Source organism: Ambystoma mexicanum, chromosome 4q, assembly GCF_040938575.1.
Source record: "Ambystoma mexicanum isolate Mex_15411 chromosome 4q, UKY_AmexF1_1, whole genome shotgun sequence".
NCBI classification, from domain to species: domain Eukaryota; kingdom Metazoa; phylum Chordata; class Amphibia; order Caudata; family Ambystomatidae; genus Ambystoma; species Ambystoma mexicanum.
This window is the reverse complement of record NC_090928.1, coordinates 684,443,553-684,464,739: the sequence shown is the minus strand read 5'-3', so window position 1 is coordinate 684,464,739 and position 21,187 is coordinate 684,443,553.

Here is a 21,187-nt window from a genome sequence, read left to right as displayed (position 1 = left end):
AATAATTTCACTTTTATTTTTGTTGACTACAACCATCAATCCATGCCATACAACCCTTTATTTTTACAATTGTGCAATTTTCATGCTATTTACAAAAGGTTTTTTACCTTATGACGTCATAGATCTACCAAAACACATAAAACAGACAGACAGACTCCAGCCGGCCACACAAATGTCATGCCATCTGCTTCCTCAGATGCCCCTAATTTGTATTCTGACATGGAATTTAAGCCCATTTCTTTCATATCGTCATTAATCGATCTGGTGTTCTACGTCATCCTATCAATTCAGGATCTTAAATGAAGGCTTCTTCTAGAGTTCTTTAAAACCTAGGTACTGGCCGTATACTCTTATCTCGGCCACTCCCGGTATCTCTCTATATTGCTCAGCCACACTTGAGTCAATGTTTTTCCCCTTATATTTACATTATAATCTTACTCTATCATTATTTTTCTCCCAGCTCCCTCCGTTACCTTCCCTTTACTTGTTTTTAAGGCATGCAACTTTTTACCAAAGCATTCAGTCTTTTTCCCTCACCGTTCGCATGTTTTTCCTCCCCGGACGCTCAGGATCATTGCCTTCGTTACCACCTTTTCCGTGCCGCTCGTTCGATCAGCTGCTTGTAAACGTGGGAAGGGATTCTTGGGAGAATACAAAGGTCCCTTTACACCTAACCTGCAGGCTTTTTAATTAAACTAACCACTATCTACGGGGAGCTTCTTGTTCTTTCAGCCGGATGGCAAAGGACACGTGATATTGCAGAGGACCTGAAGTTACTTATGTCAATGGCCAATGGGTGTCTTATCTAATCGAACCATCCTCTGCTATCAAGTGAACTGGATGGACCCCAGCTTGCCCATTTGATTGGGGATCTCCAGTCAGCCCTTTAAGATGAGTAGCAGCACCCTCGAGATAGATGGGGATGCAGATTCGTACTCTTGCATCAAATAACTAAGATTGGCAAAGGGAGTCAGTTTAATGACAAGTCAAAAGAACAGGGAGTACAATGAACATCAGCAACCGCTTGATCTCCCTTCTCGCTTCAACTCCAATTAATTTCAGAAAAAACACAGTATTTATATCAAAAACTCATCATCACTGACGCGCAATCTTAAAAACCTAACATGCAACGTGATTGGTTAGAGGAAGGTAACTTTAACATAAGTACTATAACTGTATGTGGTAACAGGGAGAGGGGATTGGATAATCAATGTCAGGTGGGGCAAATAAGCCCTTCCTTCAAAATGGCTACTATAAACATCACTAAAAGTACGACGTCCCATTGGGTCTACTCACTATAGGACCCTATATTACACGGTCCACTATGATTGGGTTGGCATCAACCCCACTCATACTTTTCCACTTACGTCTAGCAGCATGTAGAACAACCAGCCAGGTGCAGGGAGTTTGTCTGCACCCCAACTTCCCTCCAATTATGTTACAATCAATCATCATCTCAGTGGTCATGTGTCAGTTACTTCTTTGTAATTTGGACGCCAGTCTGCTTCTTGGTCTTAGAAAGTTTAAGGAGTATGGGTATGGCAGGGATCCAGGCGTAGGTGTGAAAGTCTCATCCCTTCCTGCCTGCCTTGTCACGTGATTAGGACACTGTGAAAACAACCTCTTCCTTGTGTAATTTCATATATTTGATTTAATTCTGCCAGTCTTCTACCATCTGTGGCTTATCTTGACCTTCTGAACAGAATGCTCTGATCTTTTTCTCTTTAATTGTATCCACTGTTGGCCTTTTCCAGCCCAATATGACCTTGGCTTCTTGGCATGGTTACCTTCAGCTGGGTTTCTCTCCATCTTAATTCACAATTTGTTTGCTGCAAGACTCTCCTCTTGAGACCTTTAGTAACCTTTGTTCAATTCTGCTTATGTGCGTAGTGGATTTACACTCATCTATAAAGTGCTTTTGAGGTATATATGTATAGTTTGGCGCATGCCGCAATCTATTTGCTAATAAGCATAAGCAAGCTTAACGATTTCTTTACTTTTTGCGGTTTCTTGCATCTGTACATTGTTAAGGATTTCAATCAGGCGACGCACACCTTAGTCTCGGCCCAGTATGCAGCGCATGATTAAAATGCTTAGGTTTTTATATTAGATTCAATATTGAGATGGTACACCATTCATATCACACCCCCTTTTCAAATACCCCGAGTCACAATGGACCATGAACCAGACTGGTTAAGAAAATATAATATGTATTTATTTATTAGAAAATTAAAATAAATCATACAATTTTTAATATGGGGCAGCAATCACCAATGGGGTGATAAGAACAATAGGAATGTAAGCAATGCACTTAGTGTAACCTTCTATTGACACATCTACAAAACACCAGGGAATAGGACCACGTTTTGATTTTAGGTAAAACAGCACTTGAGTTAGAGTTTGCCCCTGCAATGTTGCCTCAACCCACAAATAATCAATTCTAAATGGATAAACAGAAACAGCAGGTAATCAGGAATGACAAATGGAAAACAGAATTGAAATCCGACCTTCCCTCCGCAAACAAGAGAGAAAAACGGATTTTAAACCCTTGCAATGTTTAAAAATGACACTCGGAAATGGATGAATAAATGAATGAATGTGTGAAAAAACCTTGAAACAAATAATATTCCTCACGATAGCAACCCTGTAGAAGTACAAACAATTACAAGCAATTTATAACCAAAAGCATGCAGTTCGAAAAATGAGTGGGAGGTTTTTAAAATATGTTATAGCAAGTGACACGTTGGAAACTGGCAAACTTTTGCAATTCCCGCCTGAATTTACCAAAATGGTTTTTAATAAAACCGGGTGAAATATTTGTGTTGGAGTGTAGCTATAGATCATAGGTACAATAGGGAAGTGAAATTAGGTCTCTAGCTGGTAAATTGAGTGAGTTAGGCAAGATCTAGAAAGGCGCGTTTTGAGTAAAATGGAGCGATGAAAAAGGAATGGAAATCAGTTTTTGACAAGAACAGTTTTACTCTACACTAGAGCATTCAGACTAGGATACCAAAGAGGGACACAGTAAGCTCCAGGGTTGATTTGCAAATTCAAACCTGGAGCCTCATTGCCCACCCTGGCGGAACCAGTCTGATCACTCGAAACAGGATGAATAGTTAGGATTTACACAAGACAAATTACTATAGAGATGGCGCTAGCACTAGAAATCAATGGCAGGGTTTCAAGAATTATTTTTGACAATATTACAAGTTGATCAGCATAAGGATGGGATGACTTAGAGAGGGGAACTAAGGACAAGTCAAGGCAAGGTATACTATGGTTTTCTATGGTTCCTATTGATACTCACAGTCCACTTTTTAGTTTTGGATTTTGGACAGTAAGCGGTTCTGGTGACCACACGGATCTAGTATAACAAAGGACAGCCGGACAAAATCAGGCTCTCGGCTGGTTGGATTTCAGAAAAATTATGTCAGGTTTATGGGGTGAGTTTTACAGTGCCTGGAAACCTCCCATAGTCACTGGAACTAAAATCTAATTTTTCCACATATATTTACACAATTGCAACCTCTTAGCAAATTAGATACACAGGTTACATATTTTGTGCATCACATTTCAGTCCAAACCTCCAGTCCGTGAGGCCTGGTTTCACTCCTCGAATCTATTTTGGTAATTTTACACATTAAGTATTTGGCCTAAAATTCCACAATACGAATTGTCCCCAGGGATGTATGTACAAAATGTTATGTTTGCCACATTAATACTTTCCTTGGAATCTGTCATATTTTGTAACTACTGTTCCCCATTGCGGCAATGAGTTCTACCAAGTTTTAAAAGATAGCCCATAAAATTAGATTTGAAACTGCTAACTTTTTACATTTTTACTAATTCTTGCTGCAGAGATAAAAGTCTTTAAAGTTTCTTTATAACATAGTCTTTGTAACCAAAAGGCAGTCCATTGTTACTAGATCCTCTTTTTCTTTTTCTTCCTCCAACTGCAAACAACTGTCATTTCCTTCAAGAAAAGGGGGGCTTCCCATCTTAATTGGATGTTTTATTGCCCCTTACACTTGACAGGTTAGTGTGCCAGGAATTCTATTGTCGCAGCCTGCAGCACAGACGAATGTTTGATGAGAGTGTGAACTTGCTTTGTCCTGGCCCATACACATTTTTCAAGCTGGCAATTTTCACTTATGTGTCCTGGATTTATGGTGTATCTCCCTTCCTTGGGGAAGTTTCATGGCTGGCAACTGGAATGAATGTTTTTACTGAGAGCTTGCAAATCCAGCCCACATGTTTTAAACTCTTTACTTTCTTATTTTGGGTCCTGAATTAAAACAACCTGTGACAGAAGATAGCTTACGTGTGTATTATCACCACTAACATAATCCTTTTACATTGCTAAGTAAGCAAGCTTTCATTAAGAATTTATTTTTAAACAGGCCACATTTTTTCTTCAGTCAGCAAAGCCCATTTTTCCACACGTGTTGACACTACTAACATTTCTTTCTTTAAATTCGGTTTGGTAATTGCCTCACATTGCCTACACTGCCTTTGCAGCTGTAGTCATTTTCCTTGAATGCAGGATATAGATACATTTACACTTGACCTGGCTCAGAGAGTTACAGTCTCTTTGAATTCCTGAGCCTGGAAACATTTTGGCAAGAAATTAATGCGTATTTCCGTACGAGTGAAAGAAAAGTTGCTTATTGTTTTCGGTCAGAGCTGGTTTGACTGGGATTTTCACTCAGGAATTATGCCTGGTTTTGGTGAAGCACAGTGAAATATCCTGGGCATGACCGGGCCTTTTTACTCACAGTGTATAAAAGTAGCATTTTAAAAGGGTGAAAATGTTTCATTTTGAATGGGGATTTTGGCTTTCACAGCAATGCAGTGCTGCTTTTCACTTGATTCCATTTATGGGTTTCAGAACACACTGGCATATTTTTTCAGTGTGTCCCCTTGTTCCATTTTTCCTGAAGTGTGCTAGGCAGGATGGTGCAGCCAATTCTTTTGTTGTTGCTGCCAAAATGCAGTTTTGAGGTCCTGGTGCGCACAGGAGCCAGTGCAGCCAGGTTTCTGTTTCTTGCACAATTGCAGCTTAGTGATGTGGGACAATGCTGTTGAGTGGGTCAATATATCCCACAACACGTTTAAACTAACTGAATATCTTCATCGTGCATATGGCATAAGTTTCCTCATCTTGACATCAACTTATCCATGGTATTTCATCTCTTGTCAGTATTCTCTGGTCATTATATCTTCTATATGTGCGTCAGTTTGATTTCTTATGACGTCACCATTCGTCTTCATTTATTATCTTCTTGGCTTCTTCGGGTATTGCATTCTGACAAATGTTATTTTGTCTTGCCTGTAGATATGGTTTTCTCAATGGGTACCTTACTGTCGAGGTTTTCTTAGGTGTTGGTACTTCAATAGGTTCTGTTACTCTGATAGGCACTGGGCAGAGCCCAACTGCTGCTCTTTGCTGGTTTATTTGTTCATCATATGTCACATATTTTGGTGTGAAACTACCTGGTACTACGAAGGGTGTGGCTGGAGTGTGGATGGTGCTTGGCACTTCCTCTTCAATGATCATCCGGAGGCCCGTGTTAAGAATTTACGGTGAATGATCATTGCCAAGTGGATCACCTTTAACCAGGGGTTCACTCAGGCTAGCCAAACAGGAGGAGACGTAAAAGTGGTCATTCCAAGATCTGTTCGGGCCCCTGAACCACGTAAAAGAAACATTTGTGACATGCACCTCCTCTGGAGTGCAAACCTGCATATCCCAACTAGTGAGGAACTGATCCCAACAGAGACCAGAAAGCTCACTGCTTGAACCTGCCATGTCACAGTAAGATCACCCTCTCAAGCCCTGCACACCCACACATGCTGCATTTAGGTCTCCTGCCAGAAAAACTAATTGGTTGTGGGGTTTCCCCAGCTATGACAGAAACAATGTGTCCAATTCAGTGTGTAAATCTGCTAATGTTGTTTTTGCGTGAATCTAGTATACATCTACAAGAAGTACATTTTCTTTTCAACATGCTAAGTAAATATTTGTTGCTATCAAGTCTAGAGACTTTACCTCAAGCTCGAAATGGGAACAGTTGTCATTTAAATCCACTGCCATAGCAAGCCCCCCTTTCGGCCGACCTTTAATGCCTCTTGTCGCATTCTTGCAATAAGTGCCGTACCCCTCCAATACACAAGCCTCTAGGGACAAGGTTTCTTGCAACAAGAGCACGCCTACTGATTTTAAACTCTCAGGATTAGATCTAGTTAGCCTCTGGAACCCACACACATTCCATGCAGCCAAACTCAACACATATTCCCAAATGACTGGTCTAGTTGGATTTGGAAATCTTAAACAGCTCTATTGCCGCCTCCAACCATACCCAGTCCTCTGTACCACCTCTACTGTTCCCATGGTCTTCTTTGTTGCCTGAGGGGTTGTTGTCCATAGATGTGACGCTTAGTGGTGGAAGCAGAAACGACTCAGCCGATTCTTGATTTTGTAGCTCCACCAAGTCATACCCCAAGGATGTCAGGGTTTCCTGATTATTCCACACAATTTGCGCTATCAGATTGGTAGAGAAGTAGCACATTGAGCTCTCTGCACCCTTTTTTGGAAAGGCTACCCTTTGGATACCATTTCAATGCAGTGCACGCAGTGCAGGGATTGCTTGGAACACCTTTATCATTTGGCCCCTGTTCATGTAGCGTTGTCCACATAAGTCTGGGTTTATTGACCAGCGCATTATTGTCCCTTGGAAAATATCACAAGTCGTTTGTGATATAATTGCTTTTAGGTTTTCATTTTGGGTGTTTCCTGCTGATATGTTTTGGGTCTGGTCATTCCCATCCAGTTTGGCCAGCACAGTTGTCCCCACGTTTGGCTATAGCACATGAGTGCTGCTCTGCTTTCCCTCAGTCATATTCATAGGTTCTGTTGAAGTTATTGGAAGGGGCACAAACTCAATGTTATTGTTATTAGGGGTTTCTCACAAAGTAGTTATTTTCGATTGCTACTTGTTTTTGGTGGATTTCTTAGTTTCCCCATGCTTTTTTGACATATGTGTCATCGACTGTTCGAATTCAGTTTGGCCCCTCTCCTCTGCCGGTGCTGACAGAGCGCTAAAAAACTTTGAGTTATTTCCTCTGTTTTTGTCTGAAACAGGGAGATTTTTAGTTTTTTTAGTAGGGCGCTGTTGTCTCCCCTTTCTTTTTTGTCTGTTAACTCTGATCCATCCCTCTTGGGAATTGTGAGTGACTGCATCCCGTGCATCACTGTTAGTTTGCTCATTTCCTTCATCTATGCCACTATGCAAAGCCATGGTAGTTTCTATTCCCTGGGCGCATAAGTCCACCAAGGACTATCTGGTGTTTCACTGAATCTGATGGATAGTGAATGGTCATCAGGGAATCTCAAACTCACAACCAGTACTGATGCATCTTGTGGTGTTGGATTACCTGTGTTTGAGACATCATCTACTGTCCTCTCGTCAACCTCTACAGACTTGCATAGGTAGTGACATTTTGTCCCGGTAGTTAGTAGCTATGAGACACCCCATTCCAGTATGTTTAGCTTCTGGGTGTTGACTTGTGTCACAGCTTTCAAACTGTCCAGTATGTTTAGCTTCTCAGTTTTTTCTTGGATCACATCTTTTGGTGATATTCAATGCATTTAACTTCTGGGAGTGTTCATGAACCACCTCCTTTATGACGTCCAGTGTATTTAAATTCTGGGTGTTATCTTGGAACACATCTTTGATGTTATCAGAGAGTCTCATTAAGGATTTTAGTACGAGGTGAAGAGCTGAGATTGAAGCCCAGTGATTCCATCTGTGGCATTATGTTTGAGTCCCGCCTTAAAGAGATGTTTTTTGGAGTGAAGTAATTATCACAGGGTATATGTTTTCTTCAGTCCCTGCTTCTGTGGTAGATCCCTGGTCTATTTTCTAGCCTGTGTGGTGGCTGCGCTCTATAATACCATCCATGTCATTGTACAGTTGTTGAAAGGAGTGATCCAACATGCTAATGTTGTTACAGTTCAGAGTAGCATGGCTCACCAATCCTTGCTGGTCCTTGCCCACATTATTAGCAGCTTCTGAAGGGAGATTTATGTTCTCACAATTAGCCTCTATGGCCCCCAGCGGTGTGTTTATGTGCTCATTTTCCACTACTATGGCCATAACTGGCATAAGATGTTTAACGAAAGTGTCCAAATCTCCATTTGTGGTAATGAATGTATTTCCCTCGTACAGTATGGGAAGGATTTTTCAAAGTTATCCATTGGATCGGGATGTTACGCAATAGACCGCTGGCTGCCAGAAATCCTTTTTTAATACCGAACTAATGACTTAAAGCATTTTTGGCCGAACATTCATATTGAAAGAAAGTGAGAGGAGAAATATTGTAACCATCCTTGCCAAAATAAAGAGGGGGCATTATTTGAACAAGATGACAACCAACATTGACTAAACCAAAAGAAGGGGCGATTATAAAAAAAAAGAGGAAACAGCTTTCCGAAAGAGAGAAACCTGAACAAGAGACATTAACGCTAGTTAACTGGTGTGATAGTAGGAACCCAAACGTGGCAGGAGAGAAGCCCTCTTGTAGAAAGTATCAAAGGGGAGAGGAATATAACCTGCATTGCATGTGGCAAACAAATCAGGGGAACAAAGATCATCAGTGTGTATTGTACCCTTATGGAAGAAGTTGTAAACCTCAATGTTGTTGAAAGTCAAAGACTTTTGAAGGTTTGCAGCATGCCTCACCACAGAGTACTTGTAGTGGTGGTAGGAGTTTTTATCCTGGCAGGCGAGTATACCAAGAAAGGGACTAGTAGTGGTTAGTCCTGGCAGGTTAGTGGATCAGGAAGAAGACATTGAAGTACTGTATTGTGGTGGAAGTTTGTGGTGGAAAGTAAGTGACAAGTCCCCTAATGTGTTATGCTGAATTGTGATACAAGAAATGTGAAAGTAGTTGTTCTTCAAAGAAGAGAAGTTGTATTAAATACTGTCTGGAAGAGTGAAGACAAAGTATTTTGGTTTAGTAATAAAGAAAGTGTGGACATTTTGGACATAAATTGACTATTGAAAATAACCTAATTGATTGGAACTTTGATTTGGAAAATCCTGCATTTATCTTGGGGAATGGGGTATGACCCTGGTTACAAGGATACATGTTTACAGAGTTTATGTTTGAATCTAACTGTTATTTTATTGAGTTTAACTGGCAATACAATACCTGCATAACTATGTTGTATGTATAAGTGTGAGGGAAAGATAACTTTTGATATTACAGTGCTTTCCTTTAGTCTTAGTTTGGACAGGTAGGGCAACCCTCGTTAGGTTAGAGAAAACAAGGCATTTGTCACACACTAATTATTTTAAAAAATGGCTATTTGTGAAAAAACTCTATCTATTGGTCCGCCTCGCATTTCTGATCCCTCACACCGCTCAGAGAGAGTAAAGTGTGGGACCTGGGCAGAGTCCCTGGGCAATGCAGCTGCATTTTACCCTAGTGGTGGAACTGATCACTGTGATACCACACTAGAGGTGGTGCATCTTGGCATGAGTGCTAGACTGGAGGGCTTAGAGGACCTCACAAAACAACCTGCAGTATGTTTTTTTTAAACAGGATTACTACAGCAAAGAAAGATAGGGGTGTAGGTGCTGAGGCTGTTCTCTGCCCATACCAAGGAGATTGGAGAGAGGGATTTCATTTGTTCACCCGCATCTTAATCAAATTACCAAGGCCAGCGCAATATAGGCTTGGAAGGAGAGGTTTCCTGAGAAAGGACTTGCTCAGGGTCCATTAGAGGACACTTTTACCTCATCCCAGGAGAATGCAGAAAAGATATTTTAGTCTGCAAAACAGATGACCCCAAAGAAGATGTAGCGATCCTGTTGAAGGGCACTGGCCTTGAACATTTTTCTAAGTTGCAATGGGCTGTGTTACGGGAAGTCCAGGCCCCAATCAACAGGGTGGGATAGAGCTGTTGATCCAGACATGTTCCAAACTCTATTTGTATTTATTTGAAGAAGAACAGGGATGTTAATTCTGATCAGAATTGGCTCACAATAACACATTTCCAGATGACAAAGGCATTCCCAGGAAGGGGGCCTGTACAATAGCACAAATATGAGAACAAGCGATTAACCAGTTTACGAAGTTATACAAAACAGTGGGACATATACCGGGGTTAGAACAAACAGAATATATATTTATATATTTTAGAAAAACGGTGACATACAGGTAACATTAACCTAAGGGGCGGAGTGCTTCAAACTAAAGAAGAGTGCTATTTCAATATACAAAATTACATTATTATGTATCACTGGAGTCAGTGGTGGGGTCAGATAGGGAGTATGGGGGAGCGGGCAAAGGGAACTCCCAATTTAGCAAGTAAGTGAAGTTTAAGGCAATATTTGAAAAGATCCATAGTTGGGCTGGCTTTGGCTGTTATGGCAGTGGGCTCCAGTGGAGAGCGATGTGTAGGGAGAAAGAGTGGAAGCAAGAGGAGGCACAGCAAGGGTATGAGACAGTGAGGTTGAGTACGGAGGAGGGTTAGAGGGAACGAGATGGTGAATAAACTGAGATAGAATCAATATGGAACTGAGGAGCAAAACCATTGTTAAATGTGTAGACTGGGAGAAGAAACTTTAAAGGAAAATGTGGGTAGCAAGGTTGAGGACACTGTCTTGAGGGAGCAAGGAGTAGAGCGGAAGGTCAAGAACTAGGCTTCAGCAGTAGTCTTTTTTGCTGAGCATGAGAATAGAGATTGGAATTTTTGTAGAGTGATTAGTAAGAAAAGAACACATTTTCTGAATGTTGAGGATGCTATTTTGAGCAGTAGTGGCAGTGGTTGTGATGAAAGGTTGCAGTTGTAGATCACTATCAAAGAGGACCCCTATATTGCAAGCCTTGGGTTAGGAGCAAGGTCAGTTGGGAAGGAGATAGGGATGGCATTGGAAGCCAGGAGGAAGATGACTTAAGTTTTTGAAGAGTTCAGCATAAGACAGCAGAGAGTCATCAAGTGATGAATTGCAGTAAGGAAGTTCTTATTCCATTCCGAGATGGCTATGGTGAAGAAGGGAAAGGAGAAACATATTTCAATTTTATCAGCAAAAAGGTGATACGTCTTCCTAGGGCAGAGATATAGAGATGAAGAGCAGAGGTCTCAGGACTGATCCTTGGGGGACACCAACAGCGAAAAGCGGGGACAGTGGTTTATGAGTTCAAATAGATTTTAAAGGATCAAACTTACAGGTAGGAGGTGATCCAGGCAAGAACAGATTTGTGACACCCAATGTCCCGGAGAGTGAGGAGGAGAGAGGAGTGGTTGACAATGTTGAAGGCTAGGCTACCGAAAAATCCAAAACGATGAATCTAGAAGAGAGTTTGGAGTGATAAGCATTTGAGAGAAAGTTGGAGACATGCATGAGTGCAGACTCTGTTTTTACTACAGAAGCTAGATTGAAGTGGATCTCCAAGGCCATTATCCTCCACGTAAACCCGCTCAAGGACCCATAGATAATGTGGAAGGATAGAAGCTGGGCGATTGTTTGCTTGGACGTTTGGGACAGCAGAGGATTTCTGCAATATGGGTAAAACAGTTGCAGATTTGAAGGAGACAGGGGAGAGTCCAGCGCAGAGAGAGAGGTTAAAGAGCTCAGAGAGATGAGGGAAAGTGAAAGAGACTATGTCTTCCAAAGTTTTGGGGAGTAAACGTGTTCATAAGAGCACAAGCTGGGTTGCCACTGCGAATAATGGGTGCTAGTTCAATATGAGAGGCAGGGGAGGAGTAGTCAAGAGTAGAAGAGGTAGGGGAAGAGGTGTTGGACAGAGGAGGGCTGGAGAGTGAGAGAGAAAAGAGGTTGGTGAGGGTGTCATCAATTTTGAGATTTTAAAGGAAAAATAGGGAACATAATCATTATCAGAAAGGGAGGAGTCTATGGATATTGGCTTAGGATTTGTAAGCAGAGATTGGTTTGTAGATGAAGTTTGCAGAGGTGATTGTAAAGAGATAATATTAGGTTGTGAAGTAGAAGGATTTGGCATAGTCCAGGTGCAGAGATTAGGGCACCAATGTGATATAATATGTCATTTATAATGTGCCTGCATACAAGTGTTTCTAGGAACCAAAGGAACTTATGAAGTCTAGGAGTACGGTAGGTGTCCGTAATTTGTGCCAAAGCAGTACATCACTGTGCATGTTTATTTTTGAGGGTCTGAATTTGAGAGTTGATCCAAGGCTGAGGACGGGTATGTGAATGTGTGAGCAGGATAGTGCTTGTCAAATGGAGTCATGAGGGCATCAGTGAATCAGTGCATCAGTGAAAGTCAGAGAAAGCACAGTCAATGAAGGAGGCAAGAAGAGGGCAAAGAGACATCTCATTTCCCTGTGCGATTAAGTTTGGAAGTCCTCATAAAAATGGAGAGACAGCAGATAGGTTCAGGAATGCACATGCACCACAAGAGAGCATGCACTACTAGTAACCAGATAACAAGTATGGACGTTGCCCAGAGAAAGGGAAAGCAAATTGGAAAGTTGGACAGCAATGGTATTCGTGAATCTGGGTAATCCAAAGCATCCGGAAGAACAAATGCATGTGCCAAAGGGAACTCCAGGTACAGATTGAGTGTCCAGATCATTACTGGTATTCAAGATGGACATGGATAGCTGGTCAGATAGCAGAGTGAGCTAAATGCTTGCCCCTGATATCTGTGCACAGCCTGCTGTTGGTTGGTTCGAATCCTGGCAGAGTGAACTCAGCTTTTCATCTTCGATAAATTGAGTACCACTCTGTGGGATAATATTGTCTGTTATTTCAGCGCTCTGAGACCTATGGGTCTGTGGTACCATATAATAAATATATTATTATTATTAATTAAAAGATTGTTGTTTTTGTTCTTCCTTGTTCCCCACCCTTGCCTCATCGCGCTCTGAAACACATGTTTATGAGTGCGATACAAATAAAATATCAATATAGTTGGTGAATCCACTGCTTCGGAAGCAGCCATCACTGTGCGGTGCAGCCTGACATCGGTACCATGCTAGGAGGTTTCTTCCTCTAACATGCTACCAGTGATTGGCGAATAGCGACAACCTGCAAGTCCACTGGGGCCAGTGACGGAGGGTTGGCAACAAGGCATAGAGGCTCAGAAACTTCACAAGCGGGGAAAATGAGTCCCTTCAGACTCAGATTGTCAAAAAGTGCCCATGTGTAGTGTCAAAGTGCAAACACACCACGCCAGGTACAGTAGCCTCCATAGCATGGTTTCTGTTTCTGTTACATATATATCAATACACGCATGCTATTCATGCTATTCATGCTGCACCCGCCTTGCTTTGTTTACCAGTTTTTATTATTTTATCATGTTTTACATTGTGTACATTGTACATTGTTCACTGTTCATTGCTCATCACTGTTGCAGTGAAGTGCAAAATAGCCTAACCCTAACCTCTTGGCATAATGACTGAGTTGGCATCTGGGGAGGGTGTCACGACAAACCCCATTTTTGAAGTTGATCCGACTATAAAACCTAAAAATATGAGACTGAAGCAGAGCTCCATTACTAATGTTGTGCAGAGAATATCTGTCAAAGGAGTGAGAATGGAACCTGCCCTCTGTAGAGTCCAAGCCCAAGCACAGGCTAGAGTTCAAACATCAGGGCAGGAGGAGACAAATGGAGGAGACATAACGTGGGTGTTCACCATAACAGTTTCATCCTTGGATGCAGTGGAAAGGCATACAAGTGGTACATTGGAAGGGAAAGGGGGTATGTGCCATAGGCAGTCAAATGGGCAAGACCATAAGATGACCACAGTTGTTCATGCGGGCGAGATGATGGCGATGGGGTCTCTCAAAGACAGATATAGAATAAATAATGAACTAGACCCGGATCTCAAAAATGTACCTGATCCCTCCCCCTGTTTTAGTCATCAATCTTGCCATCAATCTGGTATTTTATCTCTCTGAGACTGCGTGAGTTGTGGGATACCAGTGCCCATTTAGGGGCCACGAGTCATCATCACCCTCAAATAAAAGATCTCAGTCCTGAAAAAATTTGAATTTTGCCCATATGCATACCCCACCACCTTGTGATAAATGAAGTGTCCAGAATCAACCTTGGAAGTATCTGTTGAGTGGGATCCCCAATAGTTCCTGACGAGCCCAACAACAAAGTGGTCAGACACTGTGTTCAAAGGCTGTTTTGGATTTTGACCCTTTCAAGGAGCCAATAGCCAAGAGTGAAGCAAGAATTAAACATTTGTGCAACTAAATAAATCAAGTAAAAACACGGACTGAACCCAGGGACCCAACCTATGGACTCTAGTTAGAGTAAAATGTGGGAATGCCGGCAGTGCTCTAAGTCCACAAAGATCTTTCCAGCATTCATGAGTGGAGGCGGTGATAAGCAAGTCCAATCACTTCTGGGATTGTAGGCAGATATGGTGGTAGAGGAGGTTACCTGCCAGCAGATAACGAAATCTTTGCATGTCTCTCTTGAGAGGTGCAAAGGCATAAAGTGTGCTTCCCCTAATCTTAAGAGTACAGGATCACAGATCTCACAGACCTCACAAACTTTGCCCTTACATACTACCCAGCACATTGAACAGGCTGAACAGTCCCAACTGAAACAAGTGCAGATGAGAGAGTTGATTGGTTCGGTATCGGCACCCAGGTCAGCCATGGAACAATGATTTGAGGGTGTGGAAGGAGGAGACTGACACACAGGAAGTATGCTTTTGGGCAAAAACTTTTATTTTATACCAAAAGAAAGAAATAAACCTATCTCACCCTTACTTTAAGAGGAAATATTAATCTGCATATCAGGCTAGTCCCACCCACTTCTGCAGTCCATCGCCGAAATGCTAGGCAATTTTCCTCTGAACAAGAGTACCAACAGCAACCCCAGACACGTGCAGCGGCCTAGTCGGGCCTCATCAGCGAGGTGAAGCTGTGCCATTCTAAGTGAAGCGAGCAAGGGGTCCATGTCTGCATTACCCTGGGTAACTTAGGGTGGAGCCCCAAGTCCCTAAACATATCTACAACAGTCTGGAAACCACTCTACTAAGAATGAACATGGACAAATAACCTGTTCTCTGGGTAGGTTCTAACTCAGGAGGGTCAACAACCACGTTTTAGCTCACTGTACCTTTCACAAAGGAGAACAAACCATTTGCATATCAGTCCGCTCCCACCCACCTAGGCGGTCCAGCACCAAAATGCTACGCAATTCTCTGAACAAGAGTACCAACAGTAACCTCAGACACGTGTTTCAGCCTAGCTGGGCTTCATCAATGAGGTGAAGCTGTGTCTCAGGCTTCTTATGTGCATGTCCCACACCCCTTTCTACAGGCTTCCTAAATATGGGGCCCAGACCCCTTCACACTGGCTTCTTAAATGAGGGTCCCAGACACCTTTGTAACAGTTTCCTAAGTGTGGGTCCCAGATCCCTTTATAATGGTTTCTCAAGTGTATGAGAGGTCCCCAGGCAGCCCCCATATCTTCTTTCAGATCTACCATCCTTCGCCTCCTTCTCGGGTATCAGTTTGTCTTCTTGCAGCTCTTCTCAGCTGTTTCCTGTTATTGCTATGCCACTCTTCTATGGAGCTTTGGGGTGCGTACCTGCTCACCTGCATCGTGCAGTACTCTCCTGCACCCAGACCTTCTTTCATGCTCGTTCTCAGCACTTCGCACTTCAGCAAAGCAGATAGGGACTCTAGAACTCTCCCTGTTACGTCCCAGTCAACAGATTCAGACCCATCTCTTCCTGGTGCTGGCAAGGACCTCTGCTCGTGGTTCCTCTGAGGGACTGACAACATTAGTCCCTCTTTCATCTTTAAGCTACGTTTGACTGGATAACTAGACCGTTCACTCCGGTTTTCTGAGAGGTTGGTTAGGTCTCTGTGTCTCTTCTTCATCAAAGTACTTTGATTGGATAACTCAGTGGAGATGGTCCTGAACCTCCTCGTCTCAGTACTTTGAAGAGACAGCTCAGTGTAGTCTGCTGTAATATTCCTTGTCCCAGTAGTAATATCACTGCTATAAAAGAAATACATAGAGAAGCCTATAGGATCAGGGGAAGGCAAAGAAGATGAGCAAAGAAAAATGGGTGAATGGGTCTTGTACGGCATTGGATCCTGATGTCCTCCCTGTATCCCAGAGGGGTAATCCCTCCCCATGAAATCCGCCCACTGAGTAGCACTACCGGGGGAACTATCTGGTAGCAGCCTCGACTCCCTGGCATCATGGAAACTGTCTCCCCTCTGGGAGCAGGGACAACATCATGAGATTAGTTACAATGGGTAAAAGAAATGTAAACTGACAGTATCAGCAGAAGTGAAAATGGGTAAGAGACCTAAGTAATGTACTAAAGGAAACACTCCAATCTATGCAAAGAGGATTGTCCAACAAAGTGAAGAGATATTCATGGTCCACCCCGGTGAAGGCGTTATACATCAAAAGGCAATTCTTGTCAGCTGTGCTAAGTCGAGTTTGATATCATTTATCAGAGAAGTGGACCCACTTGCCAATCCTTTTAGCAGAATCCATCGGATCATTCCCAACAAGGTCTTTGACCTTGACACAAAACAGCCCAGAAGAGTACAAGACCAGAGTCTTCAGATTGTTGGAAGTCTGTTCCATTATCTATCAATTAAGACAAGAGTTGAATATTCATCATCTATATTGCCCAAACTCCAACAATGGCCCATCTAAGAATAGTGAAGACCCTTTGGATGATCATCTAATTCTCATGCAGTTCAAAGAGGTTAATATCTAACGGGTGATCCTTCACCATGGGGCATAATTCATCATGGTGAAGGTTCAAGTCACCAGGAGGCAATTAATAACTCTTGGCTGGCATCTTTCAGAAACTTGGTGATCCTGATTGTAAACACTTTATCTCTGGGTTCGACATAATTGTACTACAGGAAACATGGATGCTGGAACCTTGTTAGTTATCTTAACATTTGTAAGAGTGCTGATAAGGGCAGGGATGTCTTTTCAGCAAAATGCCAGGGGTAGCAGAAATTACATCTCACGACCCTTGATCTTTGATGACATCACAGGAAGTTATGTCATTTGCCCAACCGCGAAGTGACATCCACGACCAAGGAGCAGAATTCCTACAAAAAAAAAAAACATTTTCCAACCGACAAAAGCACCCGCTTGGAACCGAAACCATACACAAGAAAAAAACTTGGGGATCCTCTTTCTCCCACATGGCACCAAAAATGTAAACCACCTAAAATTCAGGAACATATGCAAACCTGCCAAACCATCCACCAAACATTCAAACACACCACATCACAAACAAACTCCAAGATAAAGTGAATGCACATTGTAAACTTATAAACATATAGAATGCCAGAAATAAGTTTTGGCCGACGCCACCCTTTTATCCACTGTGTGCCACTACTCTGCAGCAGTGGCATTTATGGTAAATTGACACTTACGCTCAACATAGTAAAACACAAGCGATATTAATAACAAGCATAAACAATGTAAGTCAATACTGAATCGCCAACTCCAGCTTCAGCCAAGGATGAAAGTTATTTTCTTATAACACCCGCCCTTCTTCAGGCAAAATAAACACGTAGTGCTGGTGGACGGCACACAAATGACGCATGAACAAGCAGTTTTGATGCACAGCCAAAAAGACAAAATGAATAAACAATATTTTAGGATTTACAAAGAATTTTATTTTTCACTCTCTATAATAGAACTCCATACAGGATTCTAACCTCTTCATATCCCTTCATACATCTGGCAGGTGCCCAAGCAAGGCAGGTCTCCCGCACGCCCTCTGCAGTGGCAAACGCAGACAACGTCCAGCAAATGGCCCAATCACACCAATTTAGGTGATCTGAAATGAAACATGGCCGCAAGAGTGGTTAGTGGTCAGTGGGAAACACACTTAAAATTAAGTTTAAACAACAAAGTCTTGCTAATGTGGTTCAAAAAGACCCCGGCCTGATATTTACCAGAAAAATAGCAAAAAGGTACAACATCATGGTATCTTGTTAAACCATCATGATTCTGCGGATCCCAATATTGAAACTGAACAGGGAACACTGTTCTTTTATGAATTCAATATCGTCTCCTAAAGAGAAAAGGAGAAAGAAAAAATGCTTTGAATCCATTGGAATTATTTGCAGTCATGAGCACATCAGCTCGATTCCTGTTCTGTGTTGGTGACCACAAAACATTGTGCTAAGTTTGGAGAAAAGTTCTACCTACTTACCAACTTATGCTTTGCACTGGAACCGGTGCTAACTCATCTTTCCTATTGCCGGCCTAGGGTACACGGTCAGAAAAAGGAAAAAGAAAGGAAGACCAATTGTCTGTAAAATGTGGTCCCACCATGGCGGCCATATGTTTGGCCCAGACAAACGGGTAAAGCCTGGTGGCCATCTTGCACTGAGGTCTGTTTAATACTAAACGGCTTGAACTGATGAATTTTGAGATAATACCTACTTGCACTGAGTTAGCTTTACATGATAGAAGTAGTAACATTATATATATATTACACGCCACGGTTTTGGCCGTGTAGTTATGGTTAAGTTGCTGTTTCCATAGGAAGAGCACTTTTTGGGCGGATTATAACTTCGCTCTCCCTGGACAAATCCTCACCAAACTTTGCAATAAAATTATATGTCCCACTCGGAATTTTTTTGCAAAGTTTGGTGAGGTTTGGTCAAGGGGGGGCAAAGTTATAGGGCAGGTCACAAAATGTCTTTTTCCCATAGACTGAATGGGGAAAAAACTTTGTTCCCGCCTACAGCCCAAACCGCTGGACGGACTTTCACCAAATTTTGTGAAAATCCATCCAGTAGTTTTTGTAAAAATTACCAAAAAGTAGGTCACAAAATATTAGTGATATCTATGTCCGGTCCGTGGACACACTTCCCTGTTCGGTCCGCGGACAGTGTCCTGATTGGCTAATCGGCTTGCGTCATGTCCGCGGACATGCAACGTGTTCGCTGATTGGATGGTGAGGAGTGTGAAGTGCGTCAGATTTTTGGAAACGCCCGCCATCTTGGATTCGCGGACAGTGGCCGATGTCCGCGGACATCGCAGTAAAAACATATGAAAAAACTCAGCATTCCACTTGTCAAACTTATCAAATAATCTCTGGGGAGGTGAGGGGTGATGAGGATGGGATGAGATATGGCTGCAAGAAGCAAAAAAAACGGGTGTTTTTTTGCCGTGAAAGTCCGCGAACAGTTCGGATGTTCGCGGACAGTCCTGTGAAAGTTTGCGAACACCTTAGCATTACAGGGTTGGTGAAATGCAGTTCTTCGATGGCTTATAACTTTGGCGCCATTTAATAGAACTGCATGAAATTGTGCATGTATATTCCTGGGCTGCTTCTGAGTGGGTATGCAAAGTTTGGTGTCATGAGGGGGCAAAATTAGAGGGGGGTCCCAAAATAATGTAAAGGCATATAAATGAGGTGCCATTTGACGAATCCTCACTTAATTTAGGAAACAATACATTTCGATATGAATGTTGTTCCGAAGTTTGATTGGATTTTGTGAAGAGGGGGCAAAATTAGAGGGGGGGTCCCAATATAATGTAAAGGCTTATAAATGAGGTGCCATTTGACGAATCTACACTTCATTTGGCAAACTGATAATAGACCAAGATATACATGTTTTGCGAAGTTTGGTGGGATTCTGTCGAGAGGGAGCAAAATTAGAGTGGGGGTCCCAAAATATTGTAAAGGTTTGCAAAAAGATTATAGATCTAGATTTAGATGTTTTCGTAAAGTCTGAATGGATTTTGTCAAGTGGGGGCTAGGTTATATGACGATTGTATGTGCATACATTTGACACTTTTGAAAAAATAAAACATGGGTGGATTTCCAGCAAACTTGCGTCAGGATCATTGGCAAGGACCTACAAGCATGGTTTTGCAAATGTGCCAGTGTTTTATTATTTGACAAGTGTCATAATGTAGCTACAAAAAATAGCGGTGTACCTTTAGTGACTGAGGGGTAGCCTGTGGCCATGGGCAGTGGCCAGATTGTCCGAGTTATGGAATAAGATCATGATCCGGACAATCTGGCTACTGGCCATGATCACAAGGGACAAAACATAGGATTAAAGTGGCCATGTCCACCTGGGTCTGGCTTTGTGGTAAAGTTATTCGAAATTAGGATAGATTTGAAAGGGTTGAAAAATGTGCTTGTGGTAATATGGTCAGAGGGTTCTCTTTTTGTCTTCTGCAGGCTGCTATGGAAAGCGAAGAGGGGCCCTGTATGGAACCCTCACCTTGCCTTTCCATGGTGGCCATCCTGGAAAAGGATTTTCCTTCCTACACCGGGACGCCGCAGCACCCGCTTTGGGAACCTAGTGTGCTAATAGCCTTAATCCCCCATTTCAGGTGCTGGAATGGGGGGATAATGGTCCAGAGACCTTGTTATCCACCCTCGCTTCACTTGGGCTTGGGCTGCCGGGCCGGTATCCAGCGTTCCAGTCCCGGGAACAGAGGATGAACGCCACAATATTACCATTAGCATAACACAAAATGCAAATGGAAATGTTGGAAAATGGTATTTAGTCTATGTACTTTACTGAGAAATATAAAGTAGATGGAGTCTATACATTTTTTTTAGTTCTATTTTTTTACTGTGAAAGGTGGTTCCTAAAGGAATTTGTCGTTTGTTGTTTTGGATGTATTTTTTTGGGCAGGAGAGCTGAGAACGAAAGGTGCGGAGGCAAATGAGGGAAGAGCAACCAAACACTAAAATGGAGGGGTAGGTGGACAAGGGAAAATGTTGCGCGTATGTTATTTCTAAGTTAGGGGCACTTTTTCTCATGCTCCTTGATTACAGGAGTGATGGTGGCTCTTGGGGAGGAGGGATGGCATTAGCTGATGCCATTTTAAGATAAATAGCAGTTTTGCTAAAAGTATGTACTGTGTACTAGATTGTTAATGGATAATGAGTAGGAATAGGTGTTGGAGCTGTGCAAGGGAAATTTTGAAGTTGGAAGTTCCTAAATTAGTAGAAAATGCAGTTCTGAACTGTCCGCCAAGCAGAGATCTTATCGTGACGTGCAGACAGGTTGTCAGACACGTCATCATGCCGCGCGCCAGCGTATGGTCATATGGCACTGCCCGGAAGGTCCTCTATGAAGTCAGATGTTCGTAGACGTCTACGGATGCAAAACTAGTTGAAATAGTTGTAAGAAGTGTATAGA